The sequence below is a fragment of the Erinaceus europaeus genome, chromosome 4, assembly GCF_950295315.1.
Source record: "Erinaceus europaeus chromosome 4, mEriEur2.1, whole genome shotgun sequence".
Classification (NCBI taxonomy): Eukaryota; Metazoa; Chordata; class Mammalia; order Eulipotyphla; family Erinaceidae; genus Erinaceus; species Erinaceus europaeus.
The window spans coordinates 130471784-130492351 of NC_080165.1; positions in this window are offsets into that span (position 1 = coordinate 130471784).

Consider the following 20568-nt stretch of genomic DNA (forward strand, 5'->3'; position numbering starts at 1 on the left):
TGTGTTTTTATGGGAGTTGCTCAGTAGCACAGCAGCCTAAGCACACGGTGGCACAAAGTGCAAGGACTAGCATAAGGATCCCAGTTTGAGCCCCCCTCCCCCCCATAGCTCCCTACCTGCAGAGTGAATCAGGTCTCTGCAGGTGTCTATCTTTCCCTCCCCCTCTCTGTCTTTCCCTCCTCTCTCCATTTCTCTCTGTCCTATCTAACAGCAACAACATCGATAATAATGAATGCAATAACAATGAAAAACAACAAGGGCAACAAAAGAGAAAATAAATAAAAAAAATTTAAATAAATGGGTTTTTATCAAGTTCTCAGAAATATCAATGCCAGTTCGTTAAACATAAACATTGATTTCACAGATACCCGTGAGACTTCTAGCTTCCAGACCTAGTCTTTGCAGTTTCTAAGTTCTCAAGTTTCCTTTACTGAACACCCAGTAAGAGACCCTACAGTTTGCTTTATCTCTGTTGTTCTGAATATTTAGCAATACACATTACAGATACTATGAAGGTTAGACGCTTTTTCAGAATTGTGAGAAATACTTCTTCATATGAGAACCAGAAGCATTTTTGAATTTTTATCTTTGCTTTTGATTTTGTAAAAGGACTTTGAATGTCCATCTCCTACAAACTCTAGTGGCTTACTCTCACTACTAAGAGCAATCTAAATGTTAACAAATAATTGGTGGCAATAGATCAGGGATTTGTACAAACAATATTGTATTGGTAGAGATCTGAAGTTAACAGAAAATTCAACTGAGGTAATAGAATTTTTTTTTTGATGGAGGTAAAATGATCAGAAACTGGTAACAGCTTGAAGGTGGAGGACAAGGGAGAAAAGATATGAAAGCTTATTTTGAAGTTTGAGATGGAAAAATGTTACACACACACACACACACACACACAAAGGAGACCCAAAATAAACAAACAAACTAACAAATAAGAGACCCAAAGAAGGAACTAATTGAAAGAAAAATCATGGTGGTGCATCTGGTTAAGCACACATGCTACTGTGGGCAAGGACCCTGGTTCAAGCCCCTGGTCCCTGCTTGCAGGGGGAAAGTTTCATTCACAAGTGGTGAAGTAGAGCTGTTAAGTATCTCTCTTACTCTCTACTTCTCCTTTTCCCCTCAATTTCTCTCTGTCTCTATCCAAAAATAAGGAAAGTTTTTTTTTTTAAAAGAGAAAGAAATGAAAATATATGATTTTGTTGAGAGACAAAAGGTGCCTGGATGGTACTGCCCAGGAAATGGGAGTGGTGACAGGTATGGCTTGGAAAAGTGGAGGCAGGGCTTGGGTGTAATAAGCTAGACCTATGGACGGGGACACTTTCAGTCTACAGGTAGATATGAGAATAGGAGCTCTCCAGGGCTTCTCTCTTTTTCTGTCTTTCTCTGTAGCTCTCAGCCCTAGGTGAGAAGCCCATCAACATGTGAATAAGAGCTCTTGGGGCATCTCTCTCTCTCTCTCTCTCTCTCTCTCTCTCTCTCTCTCTTGGCCTAACATGAAAATGGTCTCAATTTTCCTGAATAAAGTTTAAAATTCCTGAAAATCATGCTCTGTTCTCACTTCTTTGTTGTGATGACGCATGACGAACTTTTAAATCTTGGGGAAGCAAGTGATGGTCCATCTTCTCCCAATACATTTTCAATTTGGAATATTTAGATATGAAGAGTTGAAACATCCAAGTAAGATAGATAGCTAATGGATGATTGAAAACATGGGCTGGGTAGTTCAGATTAAAAAAAAAAAATTGAAAATAAATAAATAATTGAGTTATACTGAGAATGAATATATTTGAAACCACAAGTGATATTAAGAGATAAGATATGAACACAGTGAATCCAAGCAACCACAAACACGTGCTCTTAATGTGTCTCCTCCTTGAATGTAGGCAAAGAAAAAGATGTCAAAGAGGGCAGGTAGAATCTGAGAAAGGCCCCTAGATCCTTTGAAGGAGACTCACATGGGCTCTGTGGGAGTCTTTCAACTTTGGTGAAAAAAAGACTTGTTCCTTTAAAACAATAGTGAATACAAACCAGAAAAGGAATTTCAGGTGGAAATTATAGAAACCATAATTTAAAGATCACATCTCAAATAAAATAGTGGAAGTTATCAGACTCAGCTAAGAGTAAAGCAGAGCAATTTGCACTGCCTTTGGAGGAAATTCTAAGGAAGAAATAAAATCTTTGGAAGAATAGTAGGGAGAGTGTTACTTAAGAAGGGCAGGGTCTAGGATTTTGTCTTGCAGGAAGGTGACATTGTCTGAGGGATTTCCCTTCATTAGCATCAGCATACCCCTTTATATCAGCAAATTTCCACTTTAGCTAAACTCTTCTTATGCTAAGAAAGGTGGTAAAAGTTAGTTTGGATTTCAATAGTAAGCAAAATGTAAAAACATTCTACTCAAATTTGTAAATCCGCCCCCCCAATTCGTTTTAATCCATTTGTCGATTTTGCTACAATATTGCAGATTCCTCATTCTATTGCTGGTTTGTGTTGATAATTTTTTTTTCTTCTTGATATATTCTGGGAGCCGACAATTTACTTCACTTGAGAATATTCAGTTTACTGAAACTTGGTTCCCATTCATTTAGCATTCTGTTAAACTTAGAGAGAGTATTGTAAAGTTTGATTCAACATGGTAAAAATTTGAACTCATTTTGTAGCTCAGATCTACCACCAAGTGAATCTTACTGAATCTTAGGTAAGTGAATTTTAACACATATGCCTCGAGTTATAATTGTCAGGAAAACTGCTTTGTTTTAGTGGGAAAAGACTGCCAACAGATAAATATGTCTCTGGCTCCATCTTCTGTACAGAGTGAAAATGAACATCATAGGAAGTGGTAAATCATGTAATATTTCCACTTTAATGGCATCTTTTTTAAAAAATTAAGTTTGGTTAATTTTTTAAAATATTTATTTATTTCCTTTTTATTGCCCTTTTTTAATTGCTGTTGTTGTTGTTATTGATGTCATAGTTGTTAGACAGGACAGAGAGAAATGGAGGCGGGGAGGCAGAGGGGAGAGAGAAAGATAGACACCTGCAGACCTGCTTCACCACTTGAGAAGGGACTCCCCTGCAGGTGGGGAGCCAGGGGCTCAAACCAGGATCCTTACGCACTTAACCTGCTCCGCTACCCCTGACTCCCCAAGTTTGGTTAATTCTTATAGTAACTTGTGAACATTTTCATTTATAAGCTCAGCAAATAGTTATGTCTCCAGAACTATATTAAATGCTTTAAATGATTTATTATTATTATTATTATTTATACAGTGACTACAAAATAAATATTCAGTTAAAGGTCACTGGATTTTTAAATAACAGATAAATAATGTTAGGAAAAAGAATACTAGTCTGGTTTTCTTTTCTTTTTTCTTTTTTTTTTATTATTTATTTATAAAAAGGAAACACTGACAAAACCATAGGATAAGAGGGATACAACTCCACACAATTCCCACCACCACAACTCCATATCCCATCCCCTCTCCTGAGAGCTTTCTTATTCTTTAACCCACTGGGAGTATGGACCCAAGGTCATTGTGGGATGCAGAAGGTGGAAGGTATGGCTACTGTAATTGCTTCCCCACTGAACATGGGCATTGACAGGTCAATCCACACTCCCAGCCTATCTCTCTTTCCCTAGTGGAGTGGGGTTCTGGGGTATTGGAGCTCCAGGACATATTGGTGGGGTTGTATGTCCAGGGAAGTCTGGTTGGCATCATGCTAGCATCTGGAACCTGGTGGCTGAAAAGAGAGTTAACATAAAGCCAAACAAGTTGTTGACTAATCATGAACCTAAAGGCTGGAATAGTGCAGATGAAGTGTGTGTGGGGGGGTGTCTCTGTTCTGTAGACAGCTAATAGGCATATTTTAGTTATATTCCAAAAGGCCTGTGGCTATACTAGTTTTTTCTTGGTTTTTTCCCTGAGCCTGAACTCTGATATGTAGGTGGATCCTAGTTATTGTCTGGGGAGATGATGTCATGGCTGCATAAAGGACCAGAAAGCTGAATCAGTGAAGAGAGTAGCTCCCAAATATGGGAAAGGTGTATCAATATTGTTGACTGTAAACCCCATCAATTTGATCTGATCTAGGGCCCATATTTAGCTTAGGAGCCTATGTGACCTCTGCATCCCTGTAGATCTGAGCTCACATTCTGTGGTCATGAGTAGGAACACTCCAAGCTGCCTCAATATCAGGACCCATCTTCCTCAGGTGTAGCATAGAGTATGTTGTCCAGCCTCCCTTCAGAGGATGGAACATTCTCTACCATCATTGATCCAAGTTGAGGGCAAGGTCCTGTGGGTGCCCACAAAGGGGTCTGTTTTGTTGTTCCTGATAGAGATGAATAGTAACAATGGAGAGAGGGATTTATTCGAGTTCTGGGCCCATCATGTCTGCTTGGGAATCTCAGGACTCCCCGAATAGGGCCCCAGCTGATGGGGTGGCCCGATATATATATATTTATTTAATATCCCTGGAGACAAAAAAAACTTTAAAAATAAATTACCTGAAACAAACTAGGAAGATAACTCAGCCTATATCAACTTGCATGGCCAGAGACCCCACAGACAAGCTGAAGAGTTCTTTTGTTGTTTTTGACGGGCTGGCTTCATGGGCGGGTAACAGACAACCTGGGACTCATGGCTGGGTTGTACGCAGTATCTCTTTATTCATGCAGGACGCAGCGCAATCTATACCAAGCTAAGCTAAACTAAACTAAAGTACCCCCAAACTCACAATGTTGTCTTTATATATACTTGCCAAGTAGGGTGGAAACAGGATGTGACATAGAGAGGGTGGAGAGAAAAGTGACTGGTGAAAATCAGAGTGTGACAAGGAGAGGGGGTGGAGCAAAAACATATCATGAACCAGTGGGGATTGAACCAATGCCCTGCAGTGGTTATGTAAATAGAATACAGTGTTAAGCAGGGGGTATTAAACTAATGAAACAGAAGGGGTTTTTAGAAGCATACCAACATTCTTTCTTTTACAAACAAGCAAGCAAATAAATAAGTAAATAAATAGACAGTTATCGGGGTGGGGAAATAGTACAGTGGTTATGCAAAGAGATTCTTTATTAGTTTTTTTATATTACCTTTATTTATTTATTGGATACAGAAAGCCAGAAATCGAGAAGGGAAGATAGAGAGGGAGAGAGACAGAGAGACACCTGCAGCCCTGCTTCACCACTCATGAAGCTTTCCCCCTGCAGGTGGGGACGAGGGGCTTCAACCTGGGTCCTTCCAAATTGTAACATGTGCACTCAGCCAGATGTGCCACCACCTCCACCTGGACCCAATGTTCTTTTTTTTTTTTTAATTATCTTTATTTATTGGATAGAGACAGCCAGAAAATGGGGGAAGATAGAGAGGGAGAGAGACAGAGAGACACCTGCAGCTTTGCTTCACCACTTGCAAAGCTTTCTCCCTGCAGGTGAGATCCAGGCTCCCCACCTGCAGGGGCTTCCCTTCACAAGGGTGAAGCAGGTCTGCAGGGGTCTATCTTTCCTCCTCTCTGTCTTCCCCTCCTCTCTGGATTTTTCTGTCCTATCCAACAACAACAGCAATAACAACAATGATAAAGAACAAGGGTAACAAAAGGGAAAAATATCCGCCATGAGCAGTGGATTCGTAGTGCAGGCACCGAGACCCAGCGATAATTATGGAGAGAAAAAAAATAAAACTAATTAATTAAAATTTTTAAATAAAACTTAAAAAGGAAGTAAATCTGGAGCTAGTTTGAGTCTAAATTTCTTTATTTTCCACATGATCCTCCTTCTTCTGTCCCCCCATTACCTGGGCTTCAGATATATAGAGAGAAGACAGACAGAGAACGGGAATGGCACCTCGGCACCAAAGCTCCCTTTAATGTGGCGGGAAGTAGCTTCAACCTGGCTTGTACACATGGCAGACTAAGAGTCCTATCCAGCTGATCTATTTTGTTACCCTTCATTTATTAGTTTTGATTTTTATACGAAAAGAAGATACAGTATTTGCAGAGTTGTCCATCTGATCTAACAATTTAAGTCAGCTGAATATCATCTAATTAATCAGGAAGCAGTATTTTGAAATAAGTAAAATAAGCATTAGTTATTTAAATATCAGGGGCCAGGCAGTGGCGCACCTGGTTAAGCACACACATTATAGTGCACAAGGTCCTGGGTTCAAGCCCCTGGTCCCCACTTACAGATAGGAAAGATGGGAAGTTTCACAAGTGGTGAAATAGGGCTGCAGGTCTCTCTCTCTCTCTCTCTCTCTCTCTCTCTCTATCTATCTATCTATCTATTTTTCTATCTATCTCCCCTTCCTTCTCCATTTCTGGCTGCCCCTATCCAATAAATAAAAAGATAAAAAATATTTAAATATCAATAACAAAGTAATTATCCCACCAGCAGTCACTTAGCATCATTTTATGTCTGACATAGTACCAAATGCTATGGAAATTAGGGAACACAAAGCACATCTTATAACTGTAGGCAATTAATTATGTACAAAATGTAGACAATGGAGAACATGATCAGCTCTGCTAAAATGCATGTCTAAAAGAAAATTCTGGGACCAGGTGGTGGTACACCTGGCTGAGCACACTTGCTATCATGCATAAAGACCTGGGCTCAAGTCCCCAGTTGCTATCTGCAGACGGGAAGCATTGCCAATGGTGAAGCAGTGCAGCAGGTGTCTTTCTGTCTCTCTCAATCTCCCCTTTCCCTCCAATTTTTCTCTGTCTCTACCCAATAAATAAAGTAAGTAAAAAAATTAAAATAAAGATAATTCTTTTGTCCTTATTGTGAGAGAGACTAGACTTGTAGTCTCCATTTGTAATTTTCTATTTGTTTTTGTTTTCATTTATTTATTTATTTTCCCTTTTGTTGCCCTTATTGTTTTTTATTGTTGTTGTGGTTATTGTTGTTGTTGTTGCTGTTGTTGTTGTTGTTGGATAGGACAGAGAGAAATGGAGAGAGGAGGGGAAGACAGAGGGGGAGAGAAAGATAGACACCTGCAGACCTGCTTCACCACCTATGAAGCGACACCCCTACAGGTGGGGAGCTGGGGGCTTGAACCAGTACCCTTAGGTACGTCCTTGTGCTTTGCGCCACCTGCGCTTAACCCGCTAGGCTACTGCCCGACTCCCTTTTTTTTTTTTTTAAGACTTTTGTTGTTGTCGTTTGTTTGTTTTCCCTTTTGTTGCCCTTGTTTTTTATTGTTATTATTGTTGTTGTTGTTGTTGTTGATGTCTTTGTTTTTGGATTGGTCAGAGAGAAATGGAGAGAGGAGGGGAAGACAGAGAGGGGGAGAGAAAGATAGACACCTGCAGACCTGCTTCACCGCCTGTGAAGTGACCCCTCTGGTGGAGAGCCAGGAACTCAAACCAGGTTCCTTAAACCAGTCTTTGAGCTTAACCAGCTCTGACTTATGGTGGTACTAGGGACTGAACCTGGGATCTCTGGTACCTCAGGGATGAGTCTTTTTAAATTTTTTAAAATATTTTATTTATTAATGAGAAAGATAGGAGGACAAAGAGAGAGAAAGAACCAGACATCACTCTGCTACATGTACTACCAGGGATTGAACTCAGGACCTCATGCTTGAGAGTCTAGTGCCTCAGCCACTGTGCCATCTCAGGGACCACAAGGGATGAGTCTTTTTGTGTCACTATTTATTATCTCCCCCACCCTACCTGATGACTCAACAGTTTATAACACAGTTGTCTACACATGCATACAATTTCCCAGCTTCACATGATGGGTGTCTGCAAAATACTCTCACTCTAACCTAGGACCCCAGACTACCCACCCCAAGCTCCCACCTTTTATTCTTTCTCCAGAGTCACTTGGTTTGGTGCAATACACAACCCCTAGTCCAAGATTCACCCTGCTCTCTCCCTTTCTGACTCTATCTCTTGAGTTATGAAATAATTCAGTGTTCATCCATCTCTTTCTAACTTGTCCCACCCAACACTTTTTCTTCAGGTTCTGTCTAAGGTGAGACAGAGAGGGAAGGTTCTGGTTTAATATCTAGGCTTTTGATAGTTGAGCATGGTTCATCAACATTGGTCATATCACTCTAACCATTTTGCTCTCCCTTTTCTTTTTCTTTCTTATTTTTTTTTTTTTACCTCCAATGTTATCACTGGGGCTCAGTGGCTGCACTATGAATCCACTGCTCCTGGAGGCCAATTTTTCTATTTTGTTGCCCTTGTTGTTTATTGTTGTTGTTGCTGTTATTGTTATTGTTGTTGTCATTGTTGTTGGATAGGACAGAGAAATGGAAAGAGGAGAGGAAGACAGAAAGGGGGAGAGAAAGATAGACACCTGCAGACCTGCTTTACCACTTGTGAGCAACACCCATGCAGGTGGGGAGCTGGGAGCTTGAAAGGGGATCCTGGAGCCAGTCTGTAGAGTGCCTTAGGGGAATAGGCCAGCCTGGCTCCCACTTCACTGTCTGGTCCATTGGCCACAGGAGACAGATGGAGAGCAGGAAATCTCAGGCCAGCAGCGGCAGGGATGAGCTCACTGAGCGGTCTTCCAGCGCACCATAGCAGCGGACAGTACAAAAAACCACCTCAGGGCACTATGGTAGTGGACAGAATACTTTATTGTTTCAGTTACAAGTTTATAAAGGAGAAGTTGTGCCAGGGAAAGCACCCAAGCTTGCCAATGAGACCAATATCTCCTTATACGGAAAAAGAGAGCAAGGCAATGAGAAGGTATAGATGGTGATGCTGGAACAGGGTAATAGAAACTTAAAGAAGGTAAAGCCTACCAGAGGGAGTGGGGGGTAAGGTGTTGCAGTGAGACTGATAGATCAGTTGGAATTCCCTGAGTACTCCGGCCAGTCTTGCTCGACCACAACAGCTGGCATGCCAGTGGGAGACTGACAGACAGACTTATGGGGGATCAACCATCCATGCTCAACCTAACAGGAGAACCACACCAGCCCATGTGCTTTGTGCCATGTGAGCTTAACCCGCTGTGCTACCACTTGGCCCCCATACCCTCCCTTTTCTTATGTATTTGCTTTCTTCTTTTATTGCTTGTGTTAATAATTATATTCTACTGATACCACTGATCACCTCATTTACAGTTGGAGTCCCTTTGCTTCTTTTTATGTGGGACTTCTCTCAGTAATTCTTGCAAGGCAGGATTATTGGTAGTAAATTCCTTCAGTTTCTGTATGTTTGGGAAATTTTTAGTTTCTCCTTTATACTTGAAGGATAATTTGACAGCACAGAGTATTCGTGGCTCATAACTCTTGTCTTTTAATACTTTGGGTATATTAGTCCAGTCCTTTCTTACATTGGGTTTGTGGTGAGAAATCATGAAGACCTCATAATTCTACCTCTCTATGACAGATTCTTCCTTTCCCTAGCAGCCTGCAATATTCTCTCCTTGTCCTTACTTTTGGATAGTTTTACTATGATGTGTCATGGTTTGGGCCATTTTGGGTTCAAAAACTCAGTTGTTTTGTTCAGCTTCCTCAACCTCTATGTATTGAATGCTGCCCAGATTTAGAAGTGTTTCTGATGCAAATCAAGACAACAATGAGATACCACTTCACTCCTGTGAGAATGTCATACATCAGAAAAGGTAACAACAGCAAATGCTGGAGAGGGTGTGGGGTCAAAGGAACCCTCCTACACTGCTGGTGGGAAAGTCAATTGGTCCAACCTCTGTGGAGAACAGTCTGGAGAACTCTCAGAAGGCTAGAAATGGACCTATCCTATGATCCTGCAATTCCTCTCCTGGGGATATAACCTAAGGAACGCAACACATCCATCCAAAAAGATCTGTGTACACATATGTTCTTAGCAGCACAATTTGTAATAGCCAAAACCTGGAAGCAACCCAGCTGTCCAACAACAGATGAGTGGCTGAGCAAGTGTGGTATATATACACAATAGAATACTACTTAGCTGTAAAAAATGGTAACTTCACTGTTTTCAGCTGTTCTTGGATGGACCTTGAAAAATTCATGTTAAGCAAAATAAGCCAGAAACAGAAGGATGAATATGGGATGATCTCACTGTCAGGCAGAAGTTGAAAAACAAGATCAGAAGAGAAAACTCAAGTAGAACCTGAACTGGAATTGGCATATTGCACCAAAGTAAGAGACTCTGGGGTGGGTGGGTGGGGAGAATACAGATCCAAGAAGGATGACAGAGGACCTAAAGGGGGTTGTATTGTTATATGGGAAACTGGGGAATGTTATGCATGTACAAATTATTGTATTTACTGTTGAATGTAAAACATTAATTCTCCAATAAAAAAATTAAAAAAGAAGTGTTTCTGCTTTGATTTATTTGAGTATGTTCTCTGTTTCTCCTTCACTTAATCTTCAGGTATCTCACTAATTCTCATGTTCATTTTTCTGGTGAAGCCTGATATTTCACAGATAATTGCTTGATTTTTTTCATGAATTTCTCCTTTCTCATAGCTTTGCACTGAAAGAGTATGGTGGTTTTATCTTATACCCCTGATCTTTTCTCTTCAGGCTGATTTGTTCTACTTTCTAGGCCTCTTATGTAAGCCTCAAATCCATTCAAAATCCCTTCATATCTTGTAGCTCTGTTCAGAGTTTTCTCTGTGTACCTTATAGCTCTTTGGTGAAATAATCTCTGAGATCCTGAATTTGTTCTTATAAGTTCTGGTTAGTCTTGAATTGCCTTCATAATAAGCTTTCTGAATTCAAACTTAGACATTTTTTCCAAATGTTTGTGAGTTTGAATAGCAGAATCTTTCCCCCTCCTTGTTTTGGCTAAGCATGGTTTCTGCTGTTCAGCTAGCATATAATGGTGTGGCTATGTTGTTTATGTATCATGGGGAGAGGAGAGTATTCCTTATAACCTTGGTTAAGTTACATAGAATAAGTTATTGCTGCTTTCAGATTATACTCTGGCCTCTGGTAATCCTCTGCCACAGTTTGGGCAGGCCTCACAGTTTTAGTTTCTGACCAGGCTTTTTCCCACATTCTCTTGGCCTGTGTCCTGCTGCTGTGTGTCTGTATCAAACTGGTGCTGGCTGCTGAATGCCAGCTGCTGGCTCCCAGTTCAAGTTGTTTTTGTCTTGAAAGTCTGTCCCACTTATTAGAGCATCTGTACCCACATGTGGCTCAGTGATTTCCTTCCAATGTTGTGTAAGATTATGGGTGGGTTTTTCTTTTCTTTCTTTCCTTTTTTTTTTTTTTCCATTGTTTTACCTGGTTGTTCATGGGTGTGATCCTTTGCATGCTACTACTCTATGGCCACACAGCCCTACCCAATGACTATTTTAAAGCAATTACTCTTATAGATGTATACATTTTCCCCATTTCTTTCTTCTTCTTTTTTTCTTTTTTGTCTGGTTCATTAAATAAGACAACACAGTTTCAACTTAATGGCCTTTCACTATATATATTTTGACTAGAGACAGAGGGGATGAAGGGATAAAGAAAGGGAGAAAAAAAGAAAACATTGCAGCACTGCTTTACCACTCATGAAGTTTCCTCCCTGCAGGTGGGTATCTAAATCTGAACCAGAGTCCTTGTCACTATAATATGCACTTTATCAGATGCAGTACCACCAGGCACCTTGGCCCTTCATTTTAAAGTTGTCAACTTTTGGTCTGGTTGATACACATAGTGGTTACGTGAAAATATTTTTTCTTTCTCTCTTCAAATGTTCAATTCTGCATATATATATATATATATATATATATATATATATATATATGACAAAGCAAAATTGAGAGGCAATGGGGAGGATAGGGAAAGAGAAAGATACTTGTCGCATTGCTTCACTTCTCATGAAGCTTTCTCCCTACAGGTGAGAACCAGGGGCTTAAACCAGGGACCCTGTGCATTGTAACGTGTGCACTTAGTTAGGTGCACACTGCTGAGCCCCCTTAAAAAGAATTTCATGCTGAGGTACCAAAGGCCACAGGTTCAATCCCTAAGACCACCATAAGCCAGAGTTGAGAGTTGAGTAATGCTCTGGTTAAATAAAGATGTCAATTTTTCACAGGAAAAAAAAATTACATAATTTTTGAATTGATGTAAAAGAAAAAGAGGACTTTCCACTTCTTCAGAAGTCAGCTGAGATAAAAATTCCCAAATGAAATATTTACGTGCTTGGTTATAGCACCACTTACCAAAATCATTAAAATGTCTTTCTGTTGTATGTCCAACTCTGCCTTGGTGCACCAGAAAGGGTACCTATGTAGAGCCTTATATAATACATGTCCTGTATCTACACCATCAAATTAAAAGCTTTGTTTCTAGGATAACATAAAATGACAGTATTATCTCTAAGAAGTTATGCAACCTTGTAACTGCAGTGTGTCTGTGTGTGCATGCCATATTACTGGATAATATAGCACAATTGTTATGCAAAAAAGATCTTCATGGCTGAAGCTTTGAGTTCCAGGTTCATTCCTGGGTATGAGACAGAGCTGAGTTGAGCATAAAAATAAGCATTGAGGGAGTTGGGCGATAGCATAGTGGGTTAAGCACATGTGTCTCATGTGCTTAAGGACCAGGGATCCCGGTTCAAACCCTAGGCTCCCCACCTGCAGGGGAGTTACTTCACAAGTGGTGAAGCAGGTTTACAGGTGTCTATCTTTCTCTCCCCCTCTCTGCCTTCCCCTCCTCTCTCCATTTCTCTCTGTCCTATCCAACAACAACGACACCAATAATACTACAACAATAAAACAAGGGCAACAAAAGGGAATGAATGAATAAATAAATAAATAAGCAAACATTGAGGAAGTCAGGCAGTTGCGCAGTGGGGTAAGCACAGGTGGCGCAGAGCACAAGGACCAAGGATCCCAGATTGAGCCCCGGGTTCCCCACCTCCAGGGGAGTTGCTTCACAGATGGTGAAGCAGGTCTGTAGGTGTCTATCTTTCTCTCCCCCTCTCTGTCTTCCCCTCCTCTCTCCATTTATCTGCATCCTATCCAACAACAATGACATCAATAACAACAACAATAACTACAACAATTTAAAAAAGGCAACAAAAGGGAATATATATATATATATATATCTGCATTGAAAATCCCTTTGGAGGTTCATTGTGCAAAGCAAAAGACTCTGGGAAAGGCGGCAGTGGAAGGGAGTAGAAAGTGCTTTGGGGCCTTGATGTTTGATGGTGGGAGAGGACCTGGGCTGGGAGTGAGCATGTTCTGCAGACGCCTACCACAGGGAGATGAGAAACTGTATGTTTCTTTTGTCTTGTTTTCTTTCTTTCATTTTTTTTTTTTTTTGTAGAATTCTAAGCTGTGATTTTTTACTATCTATTTATTTTTTATTTTTGGATAGAGACTGGGAGAAATTGAGAGGGGAGGGAGAGATAGATAGGGGAAGACATAGTGAGACACCTGCAGTTCTTGCTTCTTCAATGGTGAACCTTCCCCCCTGCAAGTGGGGACAGGGGACTTGAACCTGGGTCCTTGAGTGCTGTAATCTCATTTTTAACAAGGGTTTAAACCGAGATCCTTGCTCATGGTGTGTTCAACCAGCACCCACAGGATCGTTTTGAGTTCAGGCCACTAATTTCTACAATCCTACTCACACACAGCTCTCTAAATGATAAGTTAAATATCACCAATTCTACCAAGAACACTCTATTTTGCTTTTTTTTTTTTTCTTGCCTCCAGGGTTACTGCTGGGGCTTGATACCTGCACTACAGATCTACTGCTCCTCATAGCCATTTTTTCCCATTTTCTCCCCTCACCCCATTTTACTAGATAAGACTGAGAAAAATTGAAAACAGGAGGGGAAGATAAAAAGGGAGAGAGAAATATTTTTTTAAGTATTTTATTTATTTATTTTTTATTTTTGAGAGAGAGACAGAGAGAGAAAGAGACAAACACCAGAGCACTGCTCAGCTCTGGTTTATGGTGGTGTGGGGGAGATTGAACCTGGGACTTCGCGGAGCCTCAGGTATGGGAGTCTCTTTGTGTAACCATTATGCTACCTACTCCCACCCAGGGAGAGAGAAATATTGACACCTGAAAAAAGGAAAGAAGGGAAAGACACCACAGCACTCAAACTTCCTTCAAGGTGGTGAGGGCCAGATTCAAGCCTGGTTCACACACATGGCAAAGAAGGTAGTACACTATCCACATAAGCTATCTTGGAGGTCCCTTTATTTCTGTTCCAGCATACGATTATCTTACTAGAAACATTCTCTTACATCTGGACTAAGACAGGTTGATGTTTATCTCAAGAAACATATGGAAGCCTGTCAGTTTATCTTGAGCAAAAAAAAAAAAAAGTCAGCTAACGACTTACGTAATACAGTGTTTTAAATCCAAAATAACATTTCAGAGACACCCAAGACTGGTTTGTTTATTGACGAATTATACTAGGCACACCCACTTAAACTTCCTTGTTTAAGCAAGAAGGACATAATAAAGGTTACTGAGGGGGTCAGCAGTAGTGGTGAAGCAGGTCTGCAGATGTCTTTTTCTCCCCTTTTCTGTCTTCCATTCCTCTCTCCATTTCTCTGTCCTATCCAACAACAGTGATATCAATAACAATAATAATAATCACAACAATGATAAAACAAGGGCAACAAAAGAGGAAAAAAAAGAATAAAAAAACCCAATAAATTTTTTAAAAAGAGGCTATTGATAACTTTTGGGTAGTTCTCTGGAAACAATATCCTGAGAGGATACACAAATTTATTCTGGGTGTCAGATCCCAAGGAGCTGTGCATATTTATACTCAACACTTAGCAGCACCCTTTTTCCTTTGCTACACTTTGCCTTTAGCAAATATCTTTTGTGAGAATGTTCTGTGGAGTTTTTGTAAGTTCTTTCAATGTCTAACCCAATGTAACCCATGCAGATTGGCAAAGTGCTTACTGAGTGGCAGCTTTGGTCTCCTTTTATGCCAGGCTAGCATCGCCAGAGAGAGAAGAGACCAGGACTCGTGGCTGGGCAGGAACACAATGCAATTTCCTTTGTTGATCAGAGAAAATGCCTTTATATCTTCTGAGACGGAAGTGGTAGGTCGGAAAAGGAAATGGCTAGGAAAGGGGGTGGAGAGAAAAAAAAGCGCAAAATAGCAAGCCTCCATCTAACCAGTGGGGATTAAACCAATGCCCTGCAGGCAGGGCGGGTCTCAGGCAAAACAATGATTATGTAAATAGACCACAGCATCAAGCAATGCAGCATGGAACGTGGGGGGGGGGAGCTGGTGTAAGACACTTTTAATCTGTTACATTGACTGAGATGTATCTCAGCTATGTCTGGGTTACCATTCTTCATATAATCAGTCAAAGAGATGGGCATTTATTATGGAATTTGGACACCATTTTAAACTTTTTTTTTCTTGCCAAGTTTTGCTTACTCTCTTCACTGATCACTTTGTAAGCCTTGGTTTTCTGGTTCATCAGACCATTTTCTATCACAGTCCCACTATCTCCAGGACCATGTGTACTTGGCCACTGGATGAAAGTCATGAAAAAAAGATGGAAGCTCATTTCACAGGACTGAACTTTTCTAAATAAATACACTCTGCGAGATTCAGTCTTCTATTTACTTTCCACCCTTCAGGTAGCCGTTTTTTTAAATTAATTTATTATTTTTTCTTGTAATATCCACATTCTGTGATTGTTTCTCTGGAGGAGGATTCAGTCTGGTTTGATCTTATGGCATCATTATAGTGAACTGAATTTCTTCCTCTTCTTTTTTTTAAAGATTTTATTTATAAATGAGAAAGATAGGAGAGAGAAAGAACCAGAAATCACTCTGGCACATGTGCTGCCGGAGATGGAACTCAGGACCTAATGCTTGAGAATCCAAAGCTTTATCTCTGCGCCACCTCTCAGACCACTTGAACAGAACTTCTTCCACGGGTTTTTAAATATTGCTTTTTTCACATAAAGTTGTTTAAATACTTTTTTATTTTTATTTTATTTTTTTAAATGTATTTTATTTATTTTATTTTTGAGAGAGATACAGAGATAGAAAGATACAGACAAACACCAGAGCACTGTTCAGCTCTGGCTTATGGTGGTGCAGGGGATTGAATCTGGGACTTCAGAGCCTCAGGCATGAATGTCTCTTTGCATTACCATTATGCTATCTACCCCCACCTTTTAAATACTTTTTTTAAAACAATATTATAAGTTAATTTAGTACATAGAACCTGCTGTCAAAAGATGTTTAAGGGAGTCGGGCATTAGCACAGCTGGTTAGGCGCACATGGTGCAAAGAGCAAGATCTGGAGTAAGGATCCCAGTTCAAGCCCCAGGCTCCCCACCTGCAGGGGCGTTGCTTCACAAGCGGTGAAGCAGGTCTGCAGGTCTCTACCTTTCTCTTCTCCTCTCTGTCTTCCCCTCCTCTCTCCATTTCTCTCTGTCCTATCCAACAGTGACGACATCAATAATAACTAAAACAATACAACAACAAGGGCAACAAAAGGAAATAAATAAATATTTTCTTTAAAAAAAAGATGTTTAAATTGGAATATTTCACTTTTTTTTTTCTTTTTTTCTTTTCTTTTCTTACCAGAGCACTGTTCAGCTCTGGCTTATGGTGATGCATCGGAATTGAATTTGGGGCTTTGGAGTCTCAGGCATGAGAGTCTCTTTGCATAATGCTAGACCATTATGCTATTTACTCTTGCCCAACAAACTACAGCACTCAATGGAGAGGCTGTATCCTTCTAAAAATAATCATGAATCTACTTTTATGTTTTTTACTTGTTGGCTGGGGAAAGAGCATGGTGGCTATGCAAAATACTTTCATGCCAGAGGTCTTCTCTGGTTCTAGGTTCAATTCTCAGTACCACCATAAGCCAGAGCTGAGCAGTGCTTTGGTTTAAAAGCAAACAAACTAAAACAAAATCCACTTATTTATTTGTTTCTTATGAGACAAAGAGAAGACAGCAAAAAGCAAAAGAGAGAGCATGGCATTTCTCAACTCTGGCATATGGTGAGACCTCAGGAATTCAATTTCTGTGCTGTAGTAGGCTAAGCTCCAGACTCATTCTTTTTTTTTTTTTAATTGGGGGGATTAATGGTTTAAGAGGTAAGAATAAAGTACAGTAGTCGGTACGTGTGTAACCTTTCTCAGTTTTCTACATAATAATTGAACCCCTACTAGGTCCTTCTCTGCCATCATGTTCTAGGACCTGAACCCTTCCCCTCACCCCAGAGTCTTTACACTGTCATTCTGTTTTTAAGACAAGGATTGGTAAGCTGATTTTAAGATGAGAAGCAGTGGTATATTTGACTCTCCCGCTATAGCCTTGGTGTTACAGAAATATGACAAGTATATATTAATGACATCTAGAAAAAAGATTTCTGTATATATAGTGGCTGCACATAATTCACTTTTTAATTTTTAATCTTTTTAATTTATCTTTTACCATGGTAATATGCTATTTCACTTAATCCTTATACTAATCTAATGGGTTGAGTATTTATATTATTTAACAATGTTAAACGGATGTTAAGTAACTTGCTCACAGTGCTAAAAGAGATAGCCTGATTCATTTAGTTTTTAAACTGGAACTCTTATTTATATGTATAATGCACAATTAACTGTCTTTTAAATATTTTTTATTATCTTTATTTATTGGATAGAGACAGTCAGAAATCGAGAGGGAAGGGAGTAATAGAGAGGGAGAAAGAGAGACCTGCAGACCTGCTTCACCACTCGCAAAGCTTTCCCCCTGCAGGTGGGGGCTGGGGACTCAAACCTGGGACCTTGTGCATTGTAATAGGTGCACTCAGCCAGGTGCGCCACCACCTGGCCCCCTCGTCTCTTAAATATTTTTTATTATCTTTATTTATTGTATAGAGACAGCCAAAAACTGTGAAAAAGAGGGAGCTAAAGAAAGACAGAGAGACACCTGTAGCACTGCTTCACCATTTGTGAAGCTTTCCCCCTGCAGATGGGGACTAGGGACTTGAACCTGGTTCCTTGCATATTGTAACATGGGTGTTCAACCAGGTGTGCCACTACCCAGCCCACTAAACTGTGTCTGATTAGGTATTTATATAGATGTGTGTAGAAAGAGGACATGTTTTTAGTATATATTTTGGTGAGTGATATTCCTGGCAGATGGGAAATATTTCTGAAAGAAAATGCATTGGTTATAATATTAACCTACTAAGTTTCTTGTGTATACCAGTATTCTATTTAGCAGTGAGTGTATGTATATGTATGTGTATGTGTATGTGTATGTGTATGTGTATGTGTATGTGTATATGTATATATATATGAACAGTTATTCAGGGACACAGAGCAGTGGTGTGGTTTCTTGGGAGGTTTGGGAGGGCACTGTGACATGGGATAGTTTAGGCTATCAGATTTTATTTATTTATTAATGAGAAAGGTAGGTGGAGAGAGAAAGAACTCTACATCACTCTGGCACATGTGCTACTGGGGACTGAACTCGGGACCTCATGCTTGAGAGTCTAATGCTTTATCCATTGTGCCACCTCTTAGACCATGTATTTTCCAGATTCTTTTGCTTCTCACTGACGGTATACAAACAATGATTCCTGGAGCTTGGTGCCTGCACTATGAAACCACTGCTTCCAATTGCCATTTTACCTTTTTTTTTTTCCTATTATATTTGATAGGGCAGACAGAAACGGAAAGGGGTGGGGAAAATGGAAGGGGAAGAAAAAGGATAAGACACCTGCAGACCTGCTTCACCACTAAGGAAGCTGCCCCCATGCAGATGGAGGGGCAAAGGCTAAGACCTGAGTCCTTACATAACATAAAATTCTTAGTTTTTCCACCTACCAAGTGAATATGGTAATAGTATCTACCTTGAAGTGTTGCAAGCAGTGAGTAGTTAACAACCCCTATCATATAAAAATTACTCAGTAAAAGTTAATTGATTAGGGTCTGGGCAGCAGTGCACCCAGTTGACTGCAAGTGTTACCATGCTCAAGGACCTGGGTTCAAATTCCCTGGGGGAAACACTACAACTGACGCAACAAAGCGGCAAGTATCAGTCAGTCTCTGTCCCTCTCTATCTCTCTTTGCTCTCTCAATTTCTTTCCGGCCTATCAAATTAAATAAACTAAAAAAAAAAAAACTAAAACAAAAAAGCTTCTTGGGTGGGGGGTAGATAGCATAACGGTTATGCAAAGAGACTCTCATACTTGAGGCTCCGAAGTCCCAGGTTCAATCCCACGCACCACCATCAGCCAGAGCTGAGCAGTGCTCTGGTGTTTCTCTTTGTGTCTTTCACTTCATTTCACTAAAAAATAAAATAAAATAATTTTTAAGAAACTTCTTAAATTTTAAAAAATATTTTATTTATTTCATTTTAAAAAGGGATTGATTGAGAGGAATACCAGAGCACTACTCAACTCTGGTTTATGGTGGTGTTGGGGATTGAACCTGGGACTACAGAGCCTCAGGCACGAAGTCCTTTGCATAACTATTATGCTATCTCCTCAGCCCAACTTAAAAAAAAGTTAAAAACTTAATTTATTAATGTTTTATAATTATGGTCATTGTCAGTACTAATGTCAAAAATGACACAGAGCTTTAAACGCAGTATAGTTGCTTTATTATTTTTCCTTACCAAAAAGCAAACAAACAAACAAACAAAACACCTGGCATTATTTATCTGATCATCCATTCATCCAGTGATTAAAAGAATATAATCATTGACTCTGGCAGAGTATAGGTACTGCACCATACCAAGGGTATAAGGTTGAATATTAGTGTAGTGTCTGGCTTCAGTGGAAGATAAAGCGTAAAAAAGCCAACTCGACATTTCTGTAGTTTTTCCTTTGAAGTACAAGAGTCTCATTAAGAAAATAAATTGACAATGCTATGAAGCACCGCTGGGATCTTGTTCTTCCCTAATGGTACACACTGTGGATGCTTAGACTCAACTCCTCAGCGGAGGAGGGACATAAACGAGAGATATTGCAGGTGAGACAATTTGCACTGTCATATTGTTATCATCCTAGGATTTATACCCACCTTTTCAGAAGATATAACAGCTAAGCACCGAGCTGCCACTTTTCTTAAAGAAGGCCACAGCGTTAGTTGAAAAGCCATTTCGCCTGCTTCTACAAAGATGATAATTACCACCACTGCATATTTTTATCTATCTACTTGAACGGTGTGGCATACATACCTACTAGATAAATTGTAGTTTTGGAAGGACTTGCTACTCTAAGTGTAGTTTAGGTAAAAGGAGTTTAGAGAGTTAAATTAAGCCATCCTCAGTCTGGTGACAACTTACTGTCTTTGACTTTTACGTGAAGCTCTATAATCTTTGCTGCTGTAATTTTCAGGACTCAGTGAAAGTGTTAATAGTCTTTCCATCATTCCAACTGTTATCCTTTGAGAATTCCATGGTTGTTTGTAGTAAATTCTTTCTCAGAAGAATAGAGGGAATTGGGAAGAGGGATGAGAAATATTTAGATGAGTATAAACATACACAAAGCCACAACAAACTCACAATAGCTTTACTTGAAGGAACACAAAGAACATTAAAACAAGAGTCAGTCAACAGATGCCAGGCTTACTGTTCTATAAACTAAGATGATGACAACAATGAGGACTGTCCCCAGAGGTCTGTCCTGCTCTGGT